The sequence below is a fragment of the Myotis myotis genome, unplaced genomic scaffold, assembly GCF_014108235.1.
Source record: "Myotis myotis isolate mMyoMyo1 unplaced genomic scaffold, mMyoMyo1.p scaffold_m19_p_1, whole genome shotgun sequence".
NCBI lineage: Eukaryota > Metazoa > Chordata > Mammalia > Chiroptera > Vespertilionidae > Myotis > Myotis myotis.
The window spans coordinates 64,731,146-64,756,277 of record NW_023416313.1 but is presented as its reverse complement, the minus strand read 5'-3'; the positions used below and the strand labels follow the sequence as shown (position 1 = coordinate 64,756,277).

Genomic DNA, 25,132 nt, shown 5'->3' with positions numbered 1-25,132 from the left:
CTGTCCACATTAAAAATATTTGGAAAAACATTTTTTACACACAGCATATGTACATAAAATCTATAACGTACATTAATTATATTTTAAAATATCAGTAGGCTACAAAAATCTTATAAATGTATTTACATACTCTTATGACACAAACTATTGTGGTTAAGGAAATTAAGATTATAGGACAAGTGAAATCTGCAAAATTAATAAATAGTAACAACAGTAGTATTTTTTTTTAAAAAAAAAAGTTACTAATTATCACAGAATAAAAAAATAAAAAGATTTTTACTTTCAAATATGTAAAGACTAGAAGCCCGATGCACGAAATTCGTGCAAGTGTAGGCCTTCCTTCCCCCAACTGCCAGCACCGGCTTCCCTCTGGCACCTGAGACCCAGGCTTCCTTCTGGCCAACAGCAGGCACCCAGGACCCGGGCTTCCCTCGCAGCCCCGGTTTCGTCCAGGTCATCCGGAAGGATGTCCGGTCTAATTAGCACATTATGCTTTTATTATTATAGATTGGCTTTAGTGTTAATGCACAATGCTTGTGTGAATAACACTGTAAGTTGCTAGAAGAACTATGTATCTTATGGTTCTTTTGGAAAATAATTTGGCATTTATTTACAAAAAGCCTTGAAGGAAGCTCATGACTTTTGATATAATAATCAACTTCTTGGAATCTATCATAAGGAAATAATATGAAATATGGAAAATACTTATGTATAAAGATATTTGATCCCTACAGTGTAACTTTTAAGAGTGAAAAATTGAAAACAACTGATTAAATACACAATGAGAAAATGGTTAACTTAATAAAAACACATGATGAATCAGTATGCAATGACTAGAGTCATTCTAAGAAAGAATTCTGAATGATGATAACATGCTTTCTTTATAATGTCAAGTGAAAAAGGAAGATAGAACACATACAGCATGAACAGTGCATGGGAAAAAGGGGATGGAAGCACAACAACATTTTAATTGAGGCTCCCTATGAATAATATTTGTTTTTTCTCTTTTGTGTATGTTTTCCATATTTTATACAATACACATGTGCTACTTTTTATAAGTAAGACTATTTCTCTAAGCATGCTTAGCAGAAAACTACTTTCCAAAACACGAAATAAACAAAAAGGTTCTGTTTTCAAAGATGTCTGGAAAAGTTGAAGTTAAAGTTAGAAAAGCATCCAAGCAACATGACTTCTCAGAGCCTTTAAATGCCTACAGAAGAAAATACTGTGGATTGTTGTGCATACCCATTTGAAGTATGGAATGCTTATTTATTTAGAATACTCATTTAAGAAACTCTTTACAAGAATGAAGTTAGGAAGTAAAAAAACTCTCTAGGAAATGTTAGTGAAAAGAAAATAAATCTATGTAAGTCTGATATGTTTACTCAGGTCTTCTATCAGGGGCTAAAATTAAAGGAAAGAAATATTACAACTCATAAAATCCTAGAATATCATTCTTATCCAACTAGTACTTTCATGAACTTTAATAAGATACCCAAAGACTATGTGCATAATTTAATCAATGTTTAAGGAGGAAAATCCCACTTCCTTCATCAAACTAAAATACATACTTTCTATAGTCCCTGAGAAAATCCTAATGTATGAATAAAGAAAACTATTTCTCAAAATTAAAATTTTTATAGTTGTCTTTATTTTTAGAAAAATATATTGAGCATCTGCTCCTTTACTTTAGAAATGTCATAGATTACTTAAAAGCAAACAATTTTTGTCACTTGATTTTATGATAATTTTGCCAATTCAACACCAACAGGAATCTCCAATTTGGGGTGTGGTGAAGAATGAAATTTTATTCAGTGCAAAACAGCTCAATTGTGGTATAGCACGGTTGTAGCTCTGATGCCCCTCTCTGGCTAGACAACTCTGCTCTGCTCCTCACAGGTCTGCCTGGTTGTGCACTGGTCTGCACCACTTTGCTCTGTTCTGCTCCATTCTGTGCCAGTCTACTCTGGCTTGTACTGGTCTGCTCTGCTCTGTTCCAGCGAGACATGTTGGGTGTTTCAGCTCCAGCCTGGGAAACACAGTCTTCAGTGGAAAGAGAAAGTGCACTCTCAAACCCAGAGGGGCACTGACTTAACATAGACAGAAGTCCCCACCCCTGGTCCCTGCTTGGTCTGTCATTGTGTGTGGCTAAATGATGCCATAATGTATAGGAAAAATGAGGGCTTCAAATCCTTGCCATTTGATTGGTCCAAAAGGCACTGTCCTGATTGGTCATAATAGAGCCACTCTCGCTGGCCAGCGAAGATGCTGATGGGGGACATAGCTAAGCAGCTCCGACTGGATGCGGAAAGCCTCAGTCCTATTGGTTGAAATAGGATCCTAGGAACTCCTTTGTAAGGACTGGCTCAGATGGCAGAAACACAGTGCAGGCAGGCAGTGCAGTGCAGAGGCAAGCAGTTCAATGCAGACTTCTCTCTGAAGTGCAGTTTGTGTGAGAGGCCACTGTGCAGAAATGGCTGCTAAGCTCTGGGTTTTCTTTTTCATTTGAGCCCCGTTAGCCACCAGGAGCCCTTCTTAGTAGTTGTCTTCTTTCTTAGGGTCCACATTTAATAAAGACTTTGAAATAAATAAAGTTTAAAAATTAAAGTATAATTGTTAAAAATTTTTCCTACATTTTTCTTTTCAAATCCTGGGAAATATGTAATGGGATAATATATCTTCCTTTCAACCACAGTGATCATCACAAGTCACTTTTGTGTAACGTGTGTTTCAAACCAGCAGAGATCCTGGCCATGGCTTAGTGCCATGGACTCAACAATTTGCTCATTGTTCTCTCTTCCTTAGTGTGAAGCCACTGTACAGGAGTAAGCCATAATGGTGAGAGCCTACTGCCTTGGCTCAGGACTATCCTCAGCTCATGGAATTCAAAGAACAAAGACGTCACTGTGGCTAGAACAATCTATTTTGAAAGTTGATTGATTTTTATAAGAATGGTATCCAAAATAAAAATCCCTGATACATTACAACCAGTTCCAGAACTTCAGGCTGAACATTTGAAAGGAGTTCTAAGTTATAAAAGATCATATTAAAAACTAGAATTGTGATGCCCTGGTTAGAATAATGTATAGGAAAAATGATGCCATAAATAAGCAATAGTTTTATCAAGGACAAGATTCAAAGGAACCAAACATCATATGAACACCCAATGAATGGTGTTATATTTAAGTTATATTTTTCATTAATAAGTGCATTTTAATACTGCTTTAAAAAGTAACATGTTTTAGTTAATAAAGTAGCCAATGGATGGTCACATTAGTCTTTCAGAATGAGGAATTAAGCAACAGAAGTAGACTGATAAAGGTTATTCACATTGCTCATTATGTCTTCGTAACTCCCTTCAACCATATCTAATATACTTAACTCCTAAACAATTGTACAGAAAAGAGGAGGATTTTTGTTCATCTTCTGTGAGATGAGCTCTATCTAAGTTTCCCACAGTACGGCCATCTTTGGGCTCGGTGACCTCAGGACCCATAAACACTAGGGTACATCATTCATCACTTTAATTGCAAAGTTGTCAATTTGCAATAACAAAGCAACTCCAGAGGGGAAAAAAGTGAGCACTCAAGTGTGCAGAAGGATGTCTCTTTATACAATTTTCCCATATTTTATTGTACTTCCAGTCAGTCTACTTTCCTAAAAACTCAAACCTTAAACATTTAAATCACATGGCAAAGTATCAGTGGGTTTTTTTCCTATATAACTTGAGAATATGTGAAGATTATATTTTCTATAAACAAAAGTACAAAATAGCTATGTATCAGCACCTTTCAGCTTATAAAAAATTGTACTCATCACATACACATGCACTCATAGACAGAATCTCTCTTTCTCTTTCACTGTTTGCATCTTTCCTGTCTTACAATGGGAACTAATGAAGTACATTTTTCCCTACAGAGAGAAAGAAATAAGCCAAACTGGACAGACTTTGAAGAATGGGATATAAAGACTGTAAGAGAACAGAGCAAGGGAATTACTATCTGGGACATTCTCTTCTTGGGCTTGGCTGGAAACTGCGTGTGGATCTGCTATGTCCAGAGCAGGCAGTTGCTACTTGATAATCACTTCCCTTGTTAAGGGCAAGGGCTTCTGTTATAAAGATCCTTTTCAGGTTAATGGGGTTTGAGGAGAAATTTTCATCAACCAATTCTAAAAGCCAGAGAGGGTGAGAGGGAAGAAAGAAGAAAGACATCTATGAGCTTCCCTAATCCACATGGTTACACTATTTTCAAGGAGGAAAAAAAAAAAAAAAAAAAGCAGAGGGGAGGAAGGGGGAGTAGATAAGGAAACATTAGACTAAATTTAAAATAAAGCATTTCCCATTATACAAATAATGAGAGACTCAGCATTACAGCTACCATTTACTGTGGTCTTACTAGAGGCTCAATATTGAATTAAAGGCCTTATGCATAATATATCACGTTTCAGAAATAAAGGCTAGAAGTGTTAAACAACTTGATCACTAAAAAGTTTAACACTAATGTCTATATAATCCTCCCTCTAACACAGTGGTTCTCAACCTTCCTAATGCCGCGACCCTTTAATACAGTTCCTCATGTTGTGGTGACCCCCAACCATAAAATTATTTTTGTTGCTACTTCATAACTGTAATTTTGCTACTGTTATGAATCTGATATTCAGGATGTATTTTCATTGTTACAAATTGAACATAATTAAAGCATAGTGATTAATCACAAAACAATATGTAATTATATATGTGTTTTCCGATGGTCTTAGGCGACGCCTGTGAAAGTGTCGTTCGACCCCAAAAGGGGTCGTGACGCACAGGTCTAACACATCCATCCCACCCAACCAGAGCCAACACATTAAAAAACATTTCTTCCTCTCATGATATACTGTTTTCTTTTCTATGGTTGAAATTCACCAATTCAATGCTATTAAGATCTTTAGAAATGTACACTGAATACTTGTCAACTTAAATAACTAGTTTTGGTGACAGTTTTATATATTACTTGGCATCCTTCACTTGAGATCATCCTTCCTTCCATCTGTACAGTCATCAGTATTTGTTGATCCATGGGCACTGTTCCAGGGTTTAGGAATACAGTGGTAGACAAGTCAAAGAAGGTCCCTGCCTGAAACTGTATTCTAATGGAGGAGACAGATAATAAACCAATAAGTAAAATAGTTTCAATAGTGATAAATGCAAAATTTCACATTATTCTACTTGATTTGAGAACTTTATTTTTACTCAACATTTATGTCCACAAGAACATTTTTATCAGGGAAGAAAGTTTCATCTGTCCATTACGTCTCATGTCCACATTCAAAATAAGCTCAGAATCATTTAAGAGGGTGGGGAAAGCATTTTTAGAACTAGTATTTATAAAATAATTTCTATAAAAAATGTTGAAGCAATTAGATAATATTTTAGATGTGTTCAAGATTAAGTAAAAGGAAATTCAAAGTTCTAAATAATTCATTCTTATCATGGGTAAAGTTCCTCTACAATGAAAATACTATTTTAATAAAGGGTTTTATAAGAAATCTATTTTATATGCCACATTATTAAAAAATGGCTAACTTTACTGTAGAGGTCCAGATAGTCATTATTTTAGGCTTTGTGGGTCTCAGAATCTTGATTCAACTACTCAGCTCTGCCATTCTAACTAGAAAAATAACAGACAAACTCTAAATAGGAGAGCGTGGTTATAAACCTTATTTATAAAAATAGTCGGGAGGCTAGGTTTGTCCTGTAGGTCCTAATTTGCCAACCCCTGGTGTAGGTCATTTTATAGTGTTGATTATAACAAACTTTCTGGGAAATAGTCCAACATGACCATAGCTCTTTTGAACTCTATACCTCATAATCATTCTGCATAATGAAAAACCCCTAATTATAATTTGTTCAGAAATGAGTTTAGCTTCCCATTATTCTTTCTGTGGTTGCATGACAGAACCTTTCAATTCCTCTTAACTCCTCTACCTCAGACTTTCCTACTACTTGCAACTGAATGATCCATCTAAACTTCCAAACTACCCAGCACTGATACCAAAACTTGGTGAAGGGAGAGACTTAATATTATTGGATTAAGGATGACATTTAAGCACTATTTTTTAACTCTTTTACTCAATACCTCACTTCATTTCCTAATAATGATAAAGTCTACTCAAAACCTTCACATCTTCTGCTTTTATGTATTAGAAATGGAACTATTAGTTATGTAACTGGTTTTTTTTTAAATTCTAAAATAACAACTAAAAGGGATGTACATACATTCTGTAAAAGAAGCTGTAAAGTATAATAATGACTTTCCCATTCTTTTTGACCAAAACTATATACTTTAGTTCACATTAGACATGGATTATAATACTTGAATTGCATTTTCTGAATAGTACTTCATTACTAATATGAAAATAATAGCTTGCAAAGCAAATAATCTGCCTGTGAAAAATTAAGAGTTCCATTTATAGATATACTTTTTTTCTGGCTCTTTCATGACACTATTAAAATGCCATTGAGCAACAAATATGGTATAGATGCATATTAGGAGAGCAGGCATCAATAACAAACCAAATCCATAACTGGATTTTCACAGACTTCTAGCAATGCATATTAAAACTAACTGCTTCAGGAAAACCTTGATAAGGGTCAGATGCTAGAGAATAGGATAAAAGTAGTATATGCAAAATAGTAGTATATGCAGGCACAATTCATAACCTGATGTCTGTCTACTTTTTTCTTCTTCATGTTAGGAAAAGCATAGAGTCTTAAAGAACAGAGCCTACCTTTCATATTCAGGCTTTTTCTTATCCTGCCTTTTGTTGATAGAGTAATTCTTAAGAAATAGGAGAAATAGCTATTTGGAGGTTGCAAGTCTAGGTTAACAACAAAATAACTTAGCTACTCTAAAGTTTTCTTTGTTGTTACAATGACAATAGTATTCCCTCTCTTGCAGAATTGTTTTGAGGATGCAATGAGGTCTTGGATGCAATACACGTAGCAGAGTGACAGGCACAAAGTAAGCAATGGCAGACATTATCTTCCGACCCCTTATGTAGATTTGGCCCTGGAGTTCTGGAAATTATTCTGTTTCTGATTATATACTGTTATATTCAAACCAAATTATCCATCAAGCTAAGTTTCAAGAGAAAATAACAACAAACTCGAAATCGATGAGAAAATATACCTGAGTACCTAGCAACTGCCAATAATTTCATTTGCCCATCACATAAATTATCTCATTTATTCTTCCTGAGAATGTAGTATTGTTGTCATGTTATATATAGGAAAGGAAAGCTAAAATAGGTCAAATAATTTGACCACAACTTAGAATCTGAAAATGGCAGAACCAGGATTTAAACACAAGCCCCTCAGATACTTTACATGCACTCTGCCTTCTATGAATAATATCAAACTGAGAGTCACAAAAGTAACTTTGGTAAGAAACTTCAGAGAGAAATGGTTTCAAACAGTTAATAACTAATTAACTGTCTATTAACTAATAATTATTTGTTTTCTATCACATTATTTATAGAATGCCATCTTAGATTTAATTCCTGTAAACACATGTTAGTGTAATTCATACATACAGGTATGTATGTAGTTAATACAGATATATAGAGTTAGATAACATATGTAGATATCTGTCTACCTGTTTCTTTAGCCATAGAAAGGCATATTTTACTGCTTGAGTGATATATACATAAATAAGTTTAAGCTCTTCAGAAAATTCCCAATTAAAGCTTAATACACATGAAAAATCACACAAAAACAAGAACCTTCAATCCATCCTTGTTTTTCCAAAGAGGAGGATTTTCCCCCATAGCAATAGGAATTCTCTAATAACTTCACTTCCCAGCAGAATGGGGCTTGTGGTTCCTTAATGAACATCATCTGTGTGTGAAACTGGATGTTCTGTACAAAATAACAACCAGCTTCTGATATTAGTGGCAATGCAGATCCCAAGATACCATGTCACAGGATATTACTGTGGGTATATGTCAAGAACCTCATATTTATATTTCCTCTTCCTTGAGGTCTTGAGGAAAATAAAGAAACTGTAATCATAGTCCCCTATTACAACTACTGATGGGATGTGCTACCAATAGGCCAGACCAAATCAGACTGCAGGTCTGATGAATGCCCTGTGATACAGGGGTTATACTGAGCATGTAAGATTACAGAAGTATCTGTGATGGCACCTTTTCTATTTGGTTTTGGCTATATATTCACATACACCTAGTCACTGAATATATATCTACATACATAAATATACATACATATATACCTGGTCATTGAATAATACATTTTTATAATATTCAATTCATTTTTAATCACTCTGTACTTTATAAACAATCATACACTTTTAAGTTATGGTCAGAATCTAGCTATCACCAAATTTGTTATGACTTGGCTTTCTCTATTACCATAAATTATTTTATCCAAGTACCTTCTCATTCTGACCAATATGTATTTTTTTTTATTGATTGGTGTGTTCTTTAGAGAGAGAGAGAGGAAGGGAGAGAGAAACATCACTTTGTAATCCCACTTTATGCATTCTTTGGTTGATTCTTGTATGTGCCCTGAGTGGGGACCAAACCTATAACCTTGGCATATCAAGGACGATGCTGTAACCAACTGAGTTACCTTGCCAGGGCTCTGACCAATATCTGTTATACCCAAGGTCACTTCAAGTTCAAGGGCACTCAAAGTATGTCACATGGTAATAAATACAATGAGTATAATAAAGCAGGACACAGGCAGGAATATGTTATTTTATATAAAGGAATCAGAGAAGCCTCCATAGTAAGATGAAATCGGAGCAGAGATCTGAAGTAGAGAATTTCAGGCCGACCACAGCAAGTGTAAAATCTCCAAGACAGGAATGTGCCAATTGGGCTAGAATGGGAGTAAAAGCTGGGGGCACACTGAGAGATGAAGCCAGAGAGATAAATGGAGCCAGAACACATAAGCTACATTATGCCACAGAAAGACCTCGTCTTTTACTCCTAAGTGAGATGGAAAAGTATTCCTAAACACAGTATTTCATTTTGAAAGAAAGTTAAATCCAAATATCAAATTAAAGAAGATAAAATCTAAATGCAGTGTTGAGCAATAAACTGGCCTGTATACTGTTTGAACTGTATAAGCCTATTTAATAATTAAGAAGGGGAAGAGAAGGATGAAAACTGGCCCCAAACCTTAAATATGTATAAAGACAGACAACTATGTATGAAAAAAGCAAAATGTCTGTCTAGTTTGTTCTTCATATATCCAAAGTGTAAGATAGTGCTCTTTTGAGTTTCACATTATAAATGCTCTCTTGCTAATGTTGTAGGCAAACTTTGCTACTGTTTCCAAATACATCTCTTTTTCTATTCTAGCCTAGGCTAAACACATTAAATTGGAAACATTTTTTGTAAAGTGGGTATTTTTAGGTATTTCAAGTCAGGCATTCCAGCATTTAGCACAGCCTTATTAGGAAACTCAAGTCAGTCTGTTGTCTTAAGGAGAGCACAGAAATGAAAAACTTTTCATTATTCATAGTCTCAACTTAGGTCTTTCCACTTATTTAACTTTTGGGTGGGTTTATGTTTTTCTTAAAATTTGGACACTCAGAGTCAAGGATGTAAAAATTAATAATCAAATATGGCTATATTAGCCATAGATAAAGCCAGATCTACCTTTGCTTAATGAGCCCCTGAATTCACATTTAACGTTTAGAAGTATAATCCTGAGAATCATCCTCAATTCTGAATCTCATTTAATTTAATGAGAACTAATTTGAACTAATCTGTTCAAAGTATTCAGTATGATAGTAGTATCTAAATCAAGGAAGGAAAATTTAAAGTCAGCAAATGTTCAAATATTTATTCATTTTTAAAAGTTTTCATTATTTGTGATTAACTTCACATTTATACTATCACAGAGAAAGGACTGAAACACATTCAATTGTTTCTTTTATTCATTAAGAATCTTTATTTCTGTTTATAGAAACTAAATTTTGTTTCTAAAACAGTATTGTTTATATTTCTGATTGCTAATTTCATGGATTCTGTTGTAAAATTTAAGCTACATTAGAATTCCATAGTGTTTCGATGTTTAAAAAGTATGGCTTTTTAAAAAATAAATTATGTCCTCTAATACCTCTGTCATCTCAGGAAGAAAATCTGAACTGCAGCAAATTAGCAACACATTCCAGCTATTTTACCAAAAGGTAAGCTTATTATCCTAAGAGAACTAATTCTCTCCACCACTGTTTGAATCTAATATATTAGAAAACGACCTTGGAATAGTGCTTCTTAACAGTACACAACTCACAACATATGTGACTCATCACACAAGTTCACACCACCCAAACTGGTCTACAACACCTCTCAATGGGACAAACACACTGATTAGATGCTTGAAAATTGTGGCTATGTCAAGTTGCTACAAAAATTTCGAAATGCTTATTCTCAATTTTAGCACTTATCTCAGGAACAAACAGTTCAAACTGGCATCAGTGTCCAGGGACAACAAATTGTGTAACACTGACATAGATCCCTGTTTTCAAACTTTTTATCACAATATATAGTCAGAAATATATTTTACTACAGGCCTGGTGCGTGAAATTCGTGCACTCGAGGTGGGGCGGGGGAAGGGGTGGTGGTTCCCTCAGCCCGGCCTGCACCCTCCCGCAGTCCAGGAGCCCTTGGGAGATGTCCAACTGATAGCTTAGGCCCACTCCCCACAGGGCCTAAGCCAGCGGTTCTCAACCTGTGGGTCGCGACCATCGGAAAACACATATAGCAGCATATCAGATATTTACATTACAATTCATAACAGTAGCAAAATTACAGTTATGAAGTAGCAACGAAATTAATTTTATGGTTGGGGGTCACCACAACATGAGGAACTGTATTAAAGGGTCGCAGAATTAGGAAGGTTGAGAACCACTGAGCTGTCAGTTGGACATCCTTAGCGCTGCTGCAAAGGCAGAAGAGGCTCCCACCCCTGCTGCTTCGCTTGCCAGCCGTGAGCCTGGCATACTAGCCTTTTATTATATAGGATATCATGGCCTATGTAGTACAAATATGAACTAATAAACCATTCTTTTCATGCACAATCTATTAAAATATATTCTGTTCTAGCCCACTTCATTTACAAAACAAAAAAGAGGGGGATGATCTCCTGACTCAAACTGAATGTACAATAAGCCTCAGTTTGATACACACTGACCTTGACTTAAAGGCAGAGATAAGAAGGGTCTGGAAGCCTAATAGGTCCATAATAAACATGATGGCTGGCTAAGAGTGGTCCTATAATAAATGCTCATTAAACTGAAACAGCCCACTCATAAAATATAAACTAGCTTTAACTTTTGAAAAGTATTGCATTCGATAACATTCTCAAAGTCACAAAATAAAGAGACCTAGCAACAATAACAGTTAACATGGTGTTTTGTCTAGGACACATTAGTAAAGCTCAACCTCACCAAATTTGCTTTTGACAGAATTATCATCACTGACAAGAACAAAAGTGCTCATCATAGGTTACTATTAGCATGATTCTAACCATGATATCCTCTAGGCAAATACTTACAAACTGACAGAGATTTTCCCTATTTGATAATGTGTAAAAATTAGAGAAGCCAAACACTAGTTCAGGGGTCCTCAAACTACGGCCTGCGGGCCACATGCAAATACAAATATTGCATTTGTTCCCGTTTTGTTTTTTTACTTCAAAATAAGATATGTGCGGTGTGCATAGGAATTTGTTCATAGTTTTTTTTTAAACTATAGTCCAGTCCTCCAACGGTCTGAGGGACAGTGAACTGGCCCTCTGTTTAAATAAAGTTTGAGGACCCCTGCACTAATTACTAACTCTTAAGACAAATAATCTGAAAGGTATTAGATTTTTTAGTGGGAGAAAAACACATCCTTTGATCTGATGGCTCCCTTATGTTAGTGCTAAGCATCCCCTAAGAGATCTCTAGAGAATGGGAATAGAAGATTCTTATCACATTTATTTTCTTTTTTATTGGATTCAAAGAAGGATCTGAGAACTCACAAAGAATTAGAACTATTTCATAGAAAAACACACAATGTGCTCTAAACTGTGATCTTAAAAAACCAACAAACAAAAACAGAAATACCAACTATTTAAATGAAAAAGTATTTATGTAACTTTGATATCAAAGTTCCTGATTCCTTTCAAGATAACTGCAATTTGTTTCTTTCGTAACTATTCTGATATTTAGCGCTTTCAGCTGCTTTTCTAAAATGTTCTTGCTGAATACCAACAGTGACATCTTAATTAAAAGGACTTTCTCTTAATTAGAGTTGGCTCCTTGGAATGGGTGGTCCAGGAAAATGTTCACACAGGAGCTATATCAGTGTTTCAGGGATTTTTTTTCAAAGGAGAAGGCTAGACTAATTGGCTCATAAGGTCCCTTCAAGCTCAGGGGAACATATACACCTCTATAACATTTTATATCATATCATGCAGTATTCTTTCTCATTCTCAAAATCTGTCTATATTAGTGAATTCTTTCATTTCTCTTAGGACTGTATTACCTATAGCAAGGTAGAAGAGAGTCAGAACAGACTGGCAAATAAGCCAGGTACTAACATTGGCCACAGGGACAAGGAACACATAGTAAATTTTAAAAATTCACCTAAGTCTTAGTCTGGTCACTCTGATAAGCAGTGCAGCCACTGGAATGTTCAGTGTCCTACAGAGTTAAGAGCAGATTGTCCAGATTCTATCCTAGCTCCTCTATTAGTTATTCAATGTAGGGCAAGTGACCTAGGGCAAGTGACTTAAGCTCTCTCCCTTAGTTTCTTAACCTGTAAGGTAAGAATAACAATACTTATCTATCTTATTGGGTTACTGTGAAACTAGATGAAAAAAAATCCTTGGGTGCTTGCCATATAAATAAACAGTATCTACTGTCTGTCATCTTCCATGACATAAAAAACGAACATAAATGGCAGTTGTAATCTTCCAGGCTCTAGCATTAAACAAGATGTAGTTTTGTGAAAGCCACCTCAGCAGTCTCATTTCAGAAAATGCAGTTCTTAGGTACCATAATAAATAGGGGAGAAATGGGGAAGATGGGAAATGGGAGAGATAACCCAGTTCCAAATCATCCATAATATACAAAATCACCCCTAAGTCCCCAGAGTGAAACTAAACTTGACTTGACTTTGTTTTAAACAGGCTTTCAAATAGCAGTCTGGGGCTTCGTGATGGCTACGTTCATTTCTGAAAACTGAGATGGAGGAAAAAGCAGTATGTATTGAATCACAAGGTAAAGTCAATGACTCTCTTCTTCTGAATTTCCCTCAAGCACTTCACTGAATCTAAGTTACAAGGACAATACCTAGGCTCACCATGGCATGCAATTATGGGCACTTTCACTCAGAGGTAACAATTAAAGAACAGTGTGAGTCTTGGATGCCTCTGAAACCATCCCAGTGATCGATGACAGTCTACAAGGATAAGAAACTATCAGAAACTGGCCAGAGAACTAGCTCTGTTCCTAATCCCTAGGCAAAAATCCAGCATATTAAAACTTTCTCCAAAAGTACTTCTAAGTATTATGGGGGGAAAAGAAAAGGGGTATGATGGCACAAATAGTCAAAGCTAAAAACATGTATGTTACCATAATCCAACATGTTTCCTTCTCTCTCATTTTGCATCAATGGTTATAAACCAAAGGCCCAGTTATACACGGCAATAAAATATAATAATTACAAATCAGAGTTAGCAGCTGTGTTCACGGGCCACACCCAAGGCTGTGGGGGAGCAGCATACTTCAATTAATGTTGGGATCCATATTTGAGGAAATTAAACTTGCATTAGAACTTTTGTTCCCATTTTGACATGCACAAGATTTAAGAGTTTGGCTGATTTCACACATGGCCTTATTTTCGGCTGTCTGTCACATAAAATTGCAATTTAGCATCTCACTGATCTCCTGTTTCCTAGGGAAGCCTACCCCAAAGCAAACACTGGCATATGCTTCTGCTTTGGTGCTCCTATAAAAGCAAGATGTGGCACAACTCACTGCTCTTCCTGTTGAATTGTGTTTATGTGAGTTCTGAGAAAAAGACCGGCAATTAAATATGCTGAAATATTGATGAGCGTGGCTATGAGAAACCAGTTATTTAAAAGGAACATTTGTAGAGATAGAGCAGCCTTGTAAAAATAGCACTAGATAGAAGGTGTGGTTCAGATAATTACAGCTCTCGTTTTCAGAGTCACCCAAAATATTTGCTGTAACCTAGATATCTGCTGTAGCCTATGCTCAATAAAGTTGAATACTAAGAAAATTAGAACAGTTTCTGAAAATTGACATAATTCTCATTAAAGGCTTGAGGAATCAAACAGTCACATAGATCTTCACAGATCATCTAATTTTACACAATATCAACATCAAAATCATAACAAATTTTTTTTTTAGTTTTTCAGGTTTCCTGACAGGCAAATAATAATAACTTAGTCTATGTCAGACTATCACAATTTCCTACTAGTCTAACCAAAATCCCTTTCTATAATATAAATTTATTTTATTTAATTTATCAAAAATAGTGAGCATGAAAATCTATCTATACATAGCTCAAATATCATTGCTCTAGACCAAAAAAAATTCATTATAACTACTTGCAGAGGAAACCCAACACATGGTTCTATTAAAAACACTCATCGAGATTTTTATTCCCAAACTAGGTTAGTATTAAGATTACTGGTTACACTTGAATATATTTCAAAGTCCAATATATAAAACCAAATAAAATGCAGCTTCTCTAGTTGAAGTACAAATATAGGCAGAAACTCAGAACGCACTCCACTGGTCTCCTGTCTCACCGCTCTAGGACACTTCAGGAGAGAGTTTGATAGACAGGAAAACTGAAGTTCCGAAAGAATAGGTTGACTACTATTTCACTGTCTTTTCTACTACATGAAACCTTTGTCTTTTCTATGCCTCATTTTTCTCATTTGGTAAATGGGTGAAATAATTCCCATCATCTATCTCATCATTACAAGAAGGAAGTATAATATCAAAAAAATTAAAAGCATGAATTTTATTTGGAGCCAGCCCCCTCCCCGCGAAAAAAACAAAAAACCATTTCATACTATCTTCACAACAGTCAGTTCGTCTAAGTTAATTAACTTCTCTGAATTAGTTTTCTCATCTGTAAGAGGAGAGGAGAGGGGAGGGGAGAGGAGGGGAGGGGAGGGGAGGGGAGGGGAGGGGAGGGGAGGGGAGGGGAGGGGAGGGGAGGGGAGGGGAGGAGAGGGGAGGGGAGAGGGAAGAAAAAAGAAAGCCGCTCTCTCCCTATTCCTGTAAGAGCCATGGGCTTGAGCAGGAAGGGGAGATGGTCTTTGAGAAGGGAGTCCACCATTCTCCCAAGTCACCTCACCTAAATAAACCTCTTTTCTTTAGCACCAGCACCTGTTTCACAAGTCTGGCTTTCATTGTGGCAGCTAAACTGATTGGTTTTAGAAGATTTGGCTAAGTGGACAGATGGCCCAGCAGTTTTGGTGCAAATTATTATCTGCTAACAGACCCTTGTTATAGAACAGGGGTGGGCAACCCCTGGCACACATGCCAAACATGGCACACCAGTAACTTTTGCTGGCACGCGAAACCCTCTCTTATAATCTTCCATTTACAATTTTTTCTCAATATCGACTTTTTTATTTTTCAGATAAATTCAGTGTAGGTGCATCTTAGATAAATAAATAATTTTACATAACAAGTTATCTTAAAGACCATAGACATGGATTGACGAGAGAGGGGAAGAGCAATTTCTATGCCTCAGCCTTAACTCTCCATGCCGTCCTAGATCCGAACAGTGTTTTGGTTTCATCCACATACACTTGTGAATCTTTGTTCTCAGTGATGAATTTTGTTAAGTCTCGTAATAGGAGTAGCCTGACAGATGGAAGTAGTAGCTCGTGCATATCTCTGAAGGTCACGAAATATCAACCTGATGTAAAATCTCTGTCATCAGTGATGCAGCAGCAAAAGTCCCACTGATAATATCAAACGGAGTCATAAAGTTTTCTGTTGGACTATCAGTGTACATGTATACATTAAAAAATAAATGTATTTTTCATCATCATATACTGTGTTTTTGTCACTCAAATGAATTTTATTATTTCTTCAGGTTCTTCACATACATACACCTTAAGAGATATCAAGTAGGCATAACATGTTCTCAAAAAATTAGGATTGGCACACAGAAGAATTTTGAGTCAGAGATTTTGCTGGTTTTGGCACGCACTCACAAAAAGGTTGCCCACCCCTGTTATAGAACGTTTTAAATAGTATACCTAGATACTAATGACCAATGACCGACAGAGCAAAGGAACAAAGAATGCAATAGTGCCAGGGGCCATACCTCCTGATGGTTTTATGATAGACAATTATTTGTAATAAATACTATCACTAGTTTGATATTTACCTGGGTTGTCATGCCATTCTGGCTGCTACTAACAAAAATATTTATGGCTACATTTTAAGGAACACAGATAATTATGAACTAGAAATCTTTGATATGCTTGCTAAGAACAGTGAAGTTGGCCAAAGGTCACAGCATGAAACTTAAATCCAGGACAGAAATGGAGTTGGTCTTGTTCATATCTACGTCTATACACATGACTAGCTGGTTCACCTCTGTATTCTTTCTATCTCCCTCTCCCTCTCCTTCTTTGAAATCAATAAAAATATATATTTTTAAAAATAAGACCTCTAAAATATTTTTCCCTTAGATTTTATTTTGTTTTGTTTTATCTTTTCCTCCTCTGTGATTCTATTCTTTCTTAAATTTTTTCTTATGGAAAATGTCATATTCTGACATATTTGTATAATATTAGTAGTATATACTAAGACAAAATTTTATCTAGAGTAAACTTTGATATCCTTAAGAGATTTTTATATCTATTTTTTATTCAGTCAACAGTCTACTGAGCACAGAAAGCATTATCAGAAATTAATTTTAATACTGTCTCTTTAAGAGACTTCCATTTAAACAATATTTACAGAATTAGAATTTAGACTGTTTTCATTTTTAAAAACAGACTCTAAATCTTAGCTATAAGCCATTTCATAATACAAGCTTTTAAAAAATCTTTTAAACAATACTTTCATTTTCTCCCAATTTTTCCCAACCACAAGAATGTTGCCCACTATTCTTTAAACAAATCTCTCAGCCACTCAACCTGACAACTTGTGGATATATTTTAAAATTATACTACAGTATATATTACACTGTCAAGGAACAGTTGGTGCTAAATGGAATAAATGACTTGTAATGGAGATTAAACACCTCAGATTCTGAAAATAGCTAACTTTAATGATGCATAAAAATAAATCATCAAAGTGTTTGTTTTACAACTGCAGGAAAACACATGGACATATTATCTACAGGTCATCTCAGCTAGAGAAGCACACTCTCGCTAGGCATTAAATAGCTACCAGAACAGTGATTAAGCCAGCTTTCAAATTGTTGGGCAGGGTTAAAAGTCTTACCTTAATTAAGCAAACTTTACTATACAATATCTTTGCCTATTTAATGTATAAAAAATAATCAGTCCTTATGTAAGGAAAAAGTCAACCAGTCCTTCTGTAGAGAAGGAATAACATTATTTTCTAAAGTGAAAAGAAAGGACACTTCTTCCACAACTCCATTTCCTGTTGGAGAACAATTTATACTCACTCAGCTGTCCAGGAAGACTTCCCTTTCTGAGCTAACCTCAATTGTTATCATTTTTTCCTTTATGGGTCAGATACTGGATATAGTGGCTACAAAGGTAAATCACTATGTTGCCTGGATTTAATTCTTGTTTATGCATATTTCAGTGTGGTAAGAACATTATGGGTATTGTAGGAGATATCACATAGCTGAATAAAAAATTAATCTTTCCTTCAAAGATCTTAACATTTATTTGGGGAGATGAAATAGAAACAAACAGTAAGGGCCAATGGTTAAATATTTGGGCTGTGGAATGAGAAAGACTTGAGTCTTAGAATCAAAATCTCTGCGGATGGTACCCAGTAATCTGCTTCAAGCATTTTTAAATTCAATAAAGTTTCAAGGCCTTGATTTTAGAGAATCTAAGGGAAACCCTTGGATTTACTGAACACTCCTAAGTTCATTAGGATCCAGCTTTAACACAAGTAGTTTACGGAACCCCTTGCAAACAGTAAATCCAACACTCTCCAGTCAGATCACTAATTTTTCTATCCTTAGCATTTGGCAGAATTGTTGGCATAAAACAGGTGCACAACAGTTTACTAAATAAATGCTGGTTAATAAATTAAATAATTGTAATTTTAAAAAGACTTGTGGGCTTACCTAAGCTGGAAACAGACTAGCTAGAAAGCTCTGAGATGGGAATGATCTTTTCTAGTGGAAGTATTAAAATGATTTTACAGTTTCATATCACCAAGTCTGCACTGCCCTTAGCTTTACATTGTGATACATGGTACAGTAATCCTCTCACCTTGTTCTTCAAAATTTTCTAAACTCTTCTTGAGTATCTGCTCTTCCACTTGGATTTTTAAATTTGTGTGTTAAGTTCAAGCTTTTATTCTTTTTTTTTTCTTTTCCTTTGGTATTTCTCATTCTCTTCTTTCTGTATCTAATTTTATTCCAACAAGGACTTCAACCTCATAGCTCAGGTAGTGTGTACTTCTAAGAAAGGTTACACACTATTTTCATAGATTTCTTGCTAGTAATACATGTGCAAATAAGATGGATAATTTTTAATAAGAGAAACAATAAAAGCATTAATTATAAATATCAGAACTATTCCCTTTTCTTCTTAAATGAGAGAACTGCTATCAAACACTTAAAAATATCAAAAGTAGAACTTTAGCATTCAAACTTTTTTCCAGAAGTGGACATTTATGGAACTGCAAGTCAAAGCTTAAGTCAATCTGCTGTGTGTCTGATGGATATTTTGAAGTGGGCCAACTAAGCTAAAACACCACTGAAGATAATACACGAAAGTTATTCTGAGAAGTGATAAGCTCTAGCCAAAGTCACATTGTTTCCTGCATCTTCCAGTGTGTGACAACAGATAGAGCTTAAAATAGCTTTACAAGGACAATAGCACATGTTAAACACTTGCTAACAAGTCTTAAATTCCTCATCTTCAGTGATTCATTTAGTTTTTACATATTAGAAAGTAATTGAAAGGTTTCTACTAAATAATGCAGATATTTTTTTGAAACAACTTAATTTTGAATACAAAAAGTGAGAATAAAATGGATTTTTATATAGAAAAATAATTCATATGCAATCATTGATTAGGACAAGAATGATAAATTTAACACCACAGAGATATCTTAAATCAAACTTTATAAAAAAAAAGCATACAAAGAAAATGTATCAGTTTACAATTCTATTGAATCATTATATAATTAAGTATACTACATGATAATATAATTCCCATATAATTAATATGTGTGTATATATTTTATGTATGTTGGATATTGTACCACTGACTTCAACAAGGAAACACATAAAAAGAAGCTTTATCTACACATTATCATGCAAATAGGAGCTAATGGTATCATTATCATTTCACTGGCGATTTATACTCCTGAAGGTTTACTGAAAAATTTAGAATCAAGGTATGTATAAGACCTCTCAAGACTCCAAACCTTCTGTTCATGGTACAATTTTTACCAAACTCAATTTTCCTAGCAATTGTAAAGAAAGTGGCCCAAGAGATACTTAATAAGTATTTAAGAGTTAATGTGTAAAGTAACTAGCAAAAACTCCTCCTCCAAGTTTTAATAATAAAACTCCTCCTCTGATAACCAGAGCTATTAAATATAGCTGAGAAAAGTGACTGAGCCAAAAGAGAGAAGTGCTCTAATGGATTTACAGCTTCTGCACAAAACTGGTTAGTAACAGGTGTTAAAGATTTAAGAAAGAATTCAAAAAGAAGAACAATACTGGAGGGTAATAAGCCACATTAACAGTGACAAGAGACAGGGTGGCAAAAACACCACCACCACCAGGCATTCACTTCAGAAAAAATAACAGAGAATAAAAATGTGAGTGAAAGTACAAATCTAAATTTAGTACCTCAATAGCACTTTGGCCATAGGGCATTTGTGCAGCGCCTGTGTTTGCGCAAGACAGCGGGAGGGGAGAGCACGCAGGTAGAGATAGGCAATAGGAGGAAGCTGATAGCCATTTAGATTTCAGGAGTCCTTAAGAGCACCAAACTACCACATTACGGATGCATCTGCTAAATAAAGGTAGTATACTATAGGGACTATGGACTCTGTAGCCAGGCTGCCTGGGTTCAAGGTAGGTTGCTGCCATCTACTAAAGGGGTAACCTCAGCCAAGTTACCTAATCTTTCTGCACTCTACTATGCTCATATATTAAGGGGAGAGGGAAGATGCTGTATTATATGAATTTCTCTATATAAATTAGTTAGAACAATCATTTAGCTATTATTAATTATGTGACAGGCATTCCAGGACATGGTTCTTGTTTTCATTTTTACCATCTTCCTCTAAACCCAGCAGCAAGGTGTGCCTCAGACAATGAATGTTATCAGGAAAGGTCATTCATACAGGTGAAGTGCAAAACTCTCAGACTATTATAAAATGTTAATGGGCCTAATATCAAGAATTCAATTCAAACAAGAAAATAAAATTTTTGCAAATGCTCAAGGTTTTTGTGATATGGTAATATGTCAAAAGCAGAAGAAGTGCATCTTCTGAAGCCTGAGGAAAATTTGCAAGCACTTGAATAAATAAAGGTGAGCCTAAATTCTTATGCTCATCAAAAATGCACTCCAACAAAACTCACATTGCAAGTAAAGCTTATAAGAAAGTGCCTGTTTTCCACTGTGATAGTGAGATTTTAAAAACATCAAAGATAGTGTTTTCAGTCTTGGCATGATATGATGACATGTCAAAGAACATAATGTAACTTTAAAGAATTAATTATTTTTAAGGAGAAAGATATTTTGGAAATGTTTGCTTCTGTCTCTGAAACACCAACTACTTCTAGAGGAGGGCAACCACATAACAAAATCCAAAGGGCTCATTCTATGAGTAGAGGCATATTAAAAGCAACAACAATGCTGACATTCATGACATCTCAAAAAGCTAGACACAACTTGCATTCGGCTGACCCATGCCCCACAATATCCTGTGCTTGCTACAGGAGGGACAACAGAGAAGCAGCGTTATTTGAGAACAAAAAAACACTATCCAGACAGCACTCTGATGTCTGCAAGGTCTGTTCCCTTCTAAAGATGAAGGATGGACATACCCTCTGACCTACCAATTCCATTTCTAGATATTTACCCCACTGATATACTTGCACATGTATGAAATGACGCATAAAGTAAACCATTAAAGCAAATGAATTCAAATATTCAAAGCAAAATGAATGTTTATAATAGGAAACCAGTTCAATGTATGTTGGTAGATCCATATAACAGAACATTATGTACCTATTTTTTAAGTGAGCAAGTTTTTATTATTGATATAGAAAGAGCCCCAAGATAAGCTATGTTTAAAAAGTTTAAAAAGATATGAGACAGCCCTAACCGGTTTGGCTCAGTGGATAGAGCGTCGGTCTTCGGACTGAAGGGTCCCAGGTTTGATTCTGGTCAAGGGCATGTGCCTTGGTTGCAGGCACATCCCCAGTGGGGAGTGTGCAGGAGGCAGCTGATCAATGTTTCTCGCTCATCGATGTTTCTAACTCTCTATCCCTCTCCCTTCCTCTCTGTAAAAAATCAATAAAATATATATTTTTTTAAAAAGATGAGACAGTATGCACAGAATCTACCATTTGTAGAAAAAGGAAATATACATATGTATTATTCTTATATGCATAAAATATTTGTGAAGAGATAGCTGCATAGTGTTTCAATATATGGTTGTATCAAAATATACTTAACTGTCTCCTATTGGATGCTCTAAAGATAAGAAATGAATGACTATGGGACAAGAGGGAGAAGAATTTTCATTTAAGAAGCTTTGTATCTTTTGGGTTTTGAAGAGTATGAACATATTACTCATTCAAAAATTAATTAACAAAATTTTGCCTTTTAAAAAAAGAAGAAAAAAATTTTTCCTAAGGTCCCACAGCAGCGGTTCTCAACCTGTGGGTCGCGACCCCTTTGGGGGTTGAATGACCCTTTCACAGGGGTCGCCTAAGACCATAGTAAAACACAAATATAATTACATGTTTTGTGATTAATCACTATGCTTTAATTATGTTCAATTTGTAACAATGAAATGGGGTCACCACAACATGAGGAACTGTATTAAAGTGTCGCGGCATTAGGAAGGTTGAGAACCACTGTCCCACAGCTAGTAAAGGGCAGAACAGAGAACTAAATCTTGGACTTACAGCCAGATGAAAATTTTTCATTACACGATGCTGCCATCTACAACTATATCTCTGGCACCTTATAATAAATGTTACTTATATAATCTTCTGTCAGAAATGTTAAACCATGCACGTTCTAATATAGAAACCAAGTCAATGTTACCAGAATATACTTACAGCTCTGCCTGACACTGAAGCCCATGTTCTTTCTATTGTATCATGTGTTCTCCTTCAGCTAAAAAGAATAATTCATTTATCCAGGAGACTCTGATAGTAATAATTTGCTATAGCCAAGAAATTTTCTTAGATTTTAATTGAATTTTCTAAGCCCCAAATTAGCATATATATTTTTTCAAAACACTTTTGATAGAGGCAGTAGCTGCTTGTAGGATATTGATTTGAACAGTTCAGACCAGTCAGATAGATGCCAAACCTCTGTAACTTCAGTCACTGCTGTGGTTTAACCAATGAGGCATAAAAAATTTCTAGATCTCTCTGAAAGAGTTGACAAAAAAGCAAAGAACAAGAATCCTGATTTCTAATACAGGATTTTCTAATTTAAGATTTTTTTTTTTATTGATTTCAAAGAAGAGAGAAGGAGAGAGAGAGAAACATCAATGATGAGAGAGAATCACTGATTGGCTGCCTCCTGCACACTCCTACTGGGGATCAAGCCCACAACCCGGAGTGTGCCCTGACCAGGAACTGAACTATAACCTCACCACACCAGCTGGGCGAGAATATTTTTTTACATATTCTCTTCTACAAAAAGAAAAATTCTAAAGTAATGTAAATATGTTAAAATATAAATTCCCATTGTCTAAGCTCATATCCATCAAGTGCCTTTTCTGAGAATATATACAAATAGAAGAATGAAAATGCATATCTATACTAATAAAAGGGTAATATGCAAATTGGTCACGATGCCCTCAGTCACGACCAGATATGCTAATTAGTCATGACCAAATATGCTAATTAGTCACTATCAGTATGCAAATTGACCACCACTCCAACACAAAATGAGAGGGATATGCTAATTAGCCCTGATATGCTAATTAGTCACAACCAGTGTGCAAATTAACCATCACTCCAACACACAAGATGGCTGCACCAATGTGGCCACAAGATGGCCTGCAGGGGAGGGCAGTTGGGGGCAACCAGGCCTGCAGGGGAGGGCAGTTGGGGGCGACTGGGTGTGCAGGAGAGGGCAGTTAGGGGCAATCAGGCAGGCAGAGGAGGGCAGTTTGGGGGGATCAGGCCAGCAGGGGAGGGCAGTTGGGGGCGACTGGGTGTGCAGGAGAGGGCAGTTAGGGGCAATCAGGCAGGCAGAGGAGGGCAGTTTGGGGGGATCAGGCCAGCAGGGGAGGGCAGTTGGGGGCGATCGGGCCCGCAGGGGAGGGCAGGTAGAGGTGATCGGGCCGGCAGGGGAACAGTTAGGCATCGATCAGGCTGGCAGAGGAGTGCTTAGGGGGTGATCAGGCAGGCAGGCAGAAGCAGTTAGGGGCAATCAGGCAGGCAGGCAGGCAGGCAAGCAGTTGGGAGACAGCAGTCCTGGATTGTAAAAGGGATGTCCGACTGCCCAAGGGGTCCCAGATTGGAGAGGGTGCAGGCTGGGCTGAGGGACACCCCCCACCCAGTGCACGAATTTCTTACATGGGGCCTCTAGTAGTCAGATAGAGATAAAAGAGTATAGAAATGATTTAGCAACTAACCATATATTACTCAGTAAAAAATCCCTGCACTGTATGTACATAAGAATATGAAGCTTGCAGGCACAATGCCCCAGAGTACTGTCATACTGGTATAAATGAAGTGTCCTAAACTTTAGGACAGAACAAATATGTATAAAAGGTATGTTTTCTGCAAATAATTATTAGTGAAAACCAAGAATGTAGAAAACTAAGAAGAGTAGCCAATTAAAGCAAAACATGAATTAAAGGAAAAAATGAGCATCATTATGTACTTAGAACCTTAGATTTTTTTTTCCAGCTCAGAGAAACATTGCCAAGCCAATGGAAAGTTTAGGATTTGGTGAAATATTTGTTAGTCAGGCACTCATCTGTGTAAGGAAGAAACTGAGAACAGGAAGAATTTGGCCAGTAGCAAGACATCAAATCACCGCTGGCAAGGTGACTGCATAGCAAAAGTGGCGAGAGGAGTAAGACCACTTTATCCATGAACTATACTAGGCTTACAGGGAAGTGGGTGTGCCATGAGGAAGATTAGATGAATTCCTAACATGTTTTTAAAGCAGAATAATGTGAGTGACTCACAGGGAGTAAACAGGCACTTTAAATCCTGATGTCTTTGGTTCTCCCTTCCATTTCCTCTCTTATCTTCCCTTTAAAAGGTCATGAAAACAGCCCAATTCCTTATCTCCTCCTAAAATGAAAATTGGGTGTACCAGTATATGAACTGTTTCTACTGCATCTACTAAAACATAGGCATTATACCTTGGACTCCCTCTACAGGGGTCCTGCAGAGTGAAAAGTATTCCATTTTACTATCTTCCTGGCATTAATGTAATTTACATTCAATGTAAGGGTCTCCCTTCTAGTTGCAAAGGCCTCTTTATTAAAATGTTAAGATAGCCGAAACTGGTTTGGCTCAGTGGATAGAGCGTCGGCCTGCGGACTGAAAGGTCCCAGGTTCGATTCCGGTCAAGGGCATGTGCCTGGGTTGCGGGCATATCCCCAGTAGGAGATGTGCAGGAGGCAGCTGATCGATGTTTCTCTCTCATCGATGTTTCTTTTTTTTTTTTTTTTTTTTTTTTTTTTTT

At 36.2% G+C, this 25,132-nt stretch overlaps 1 protein-coding gene across 13 annotated transcripts in view; it reads right to left on the bottom strand.

Annotated features, from left to right (window-relative positions):
• Positions 1-25,132, bottom strand: part of PDLIM5 (PDZ and LIM domain 5) — a 212,133-nt gene that overhangs the window by 93,597 nt on the left and 93,404 nt on the right. Inside the window, exon 1 of one of the 13 annotated variants that reach the window (XM_036339995.1) lies at positions 4,995-5,112. The exons of the other annotated variants lie outside the window; for them this stretch is intronic. The gene's annotated coding sequence lies outside the window, so the exon portion shown is untranslated. Of the gene's footprint in view, positions 1-4,994; positions 5,113-25,132 lie in introns of those variants that run through there. 13 annotated transcript variants of the gene reach the window in all.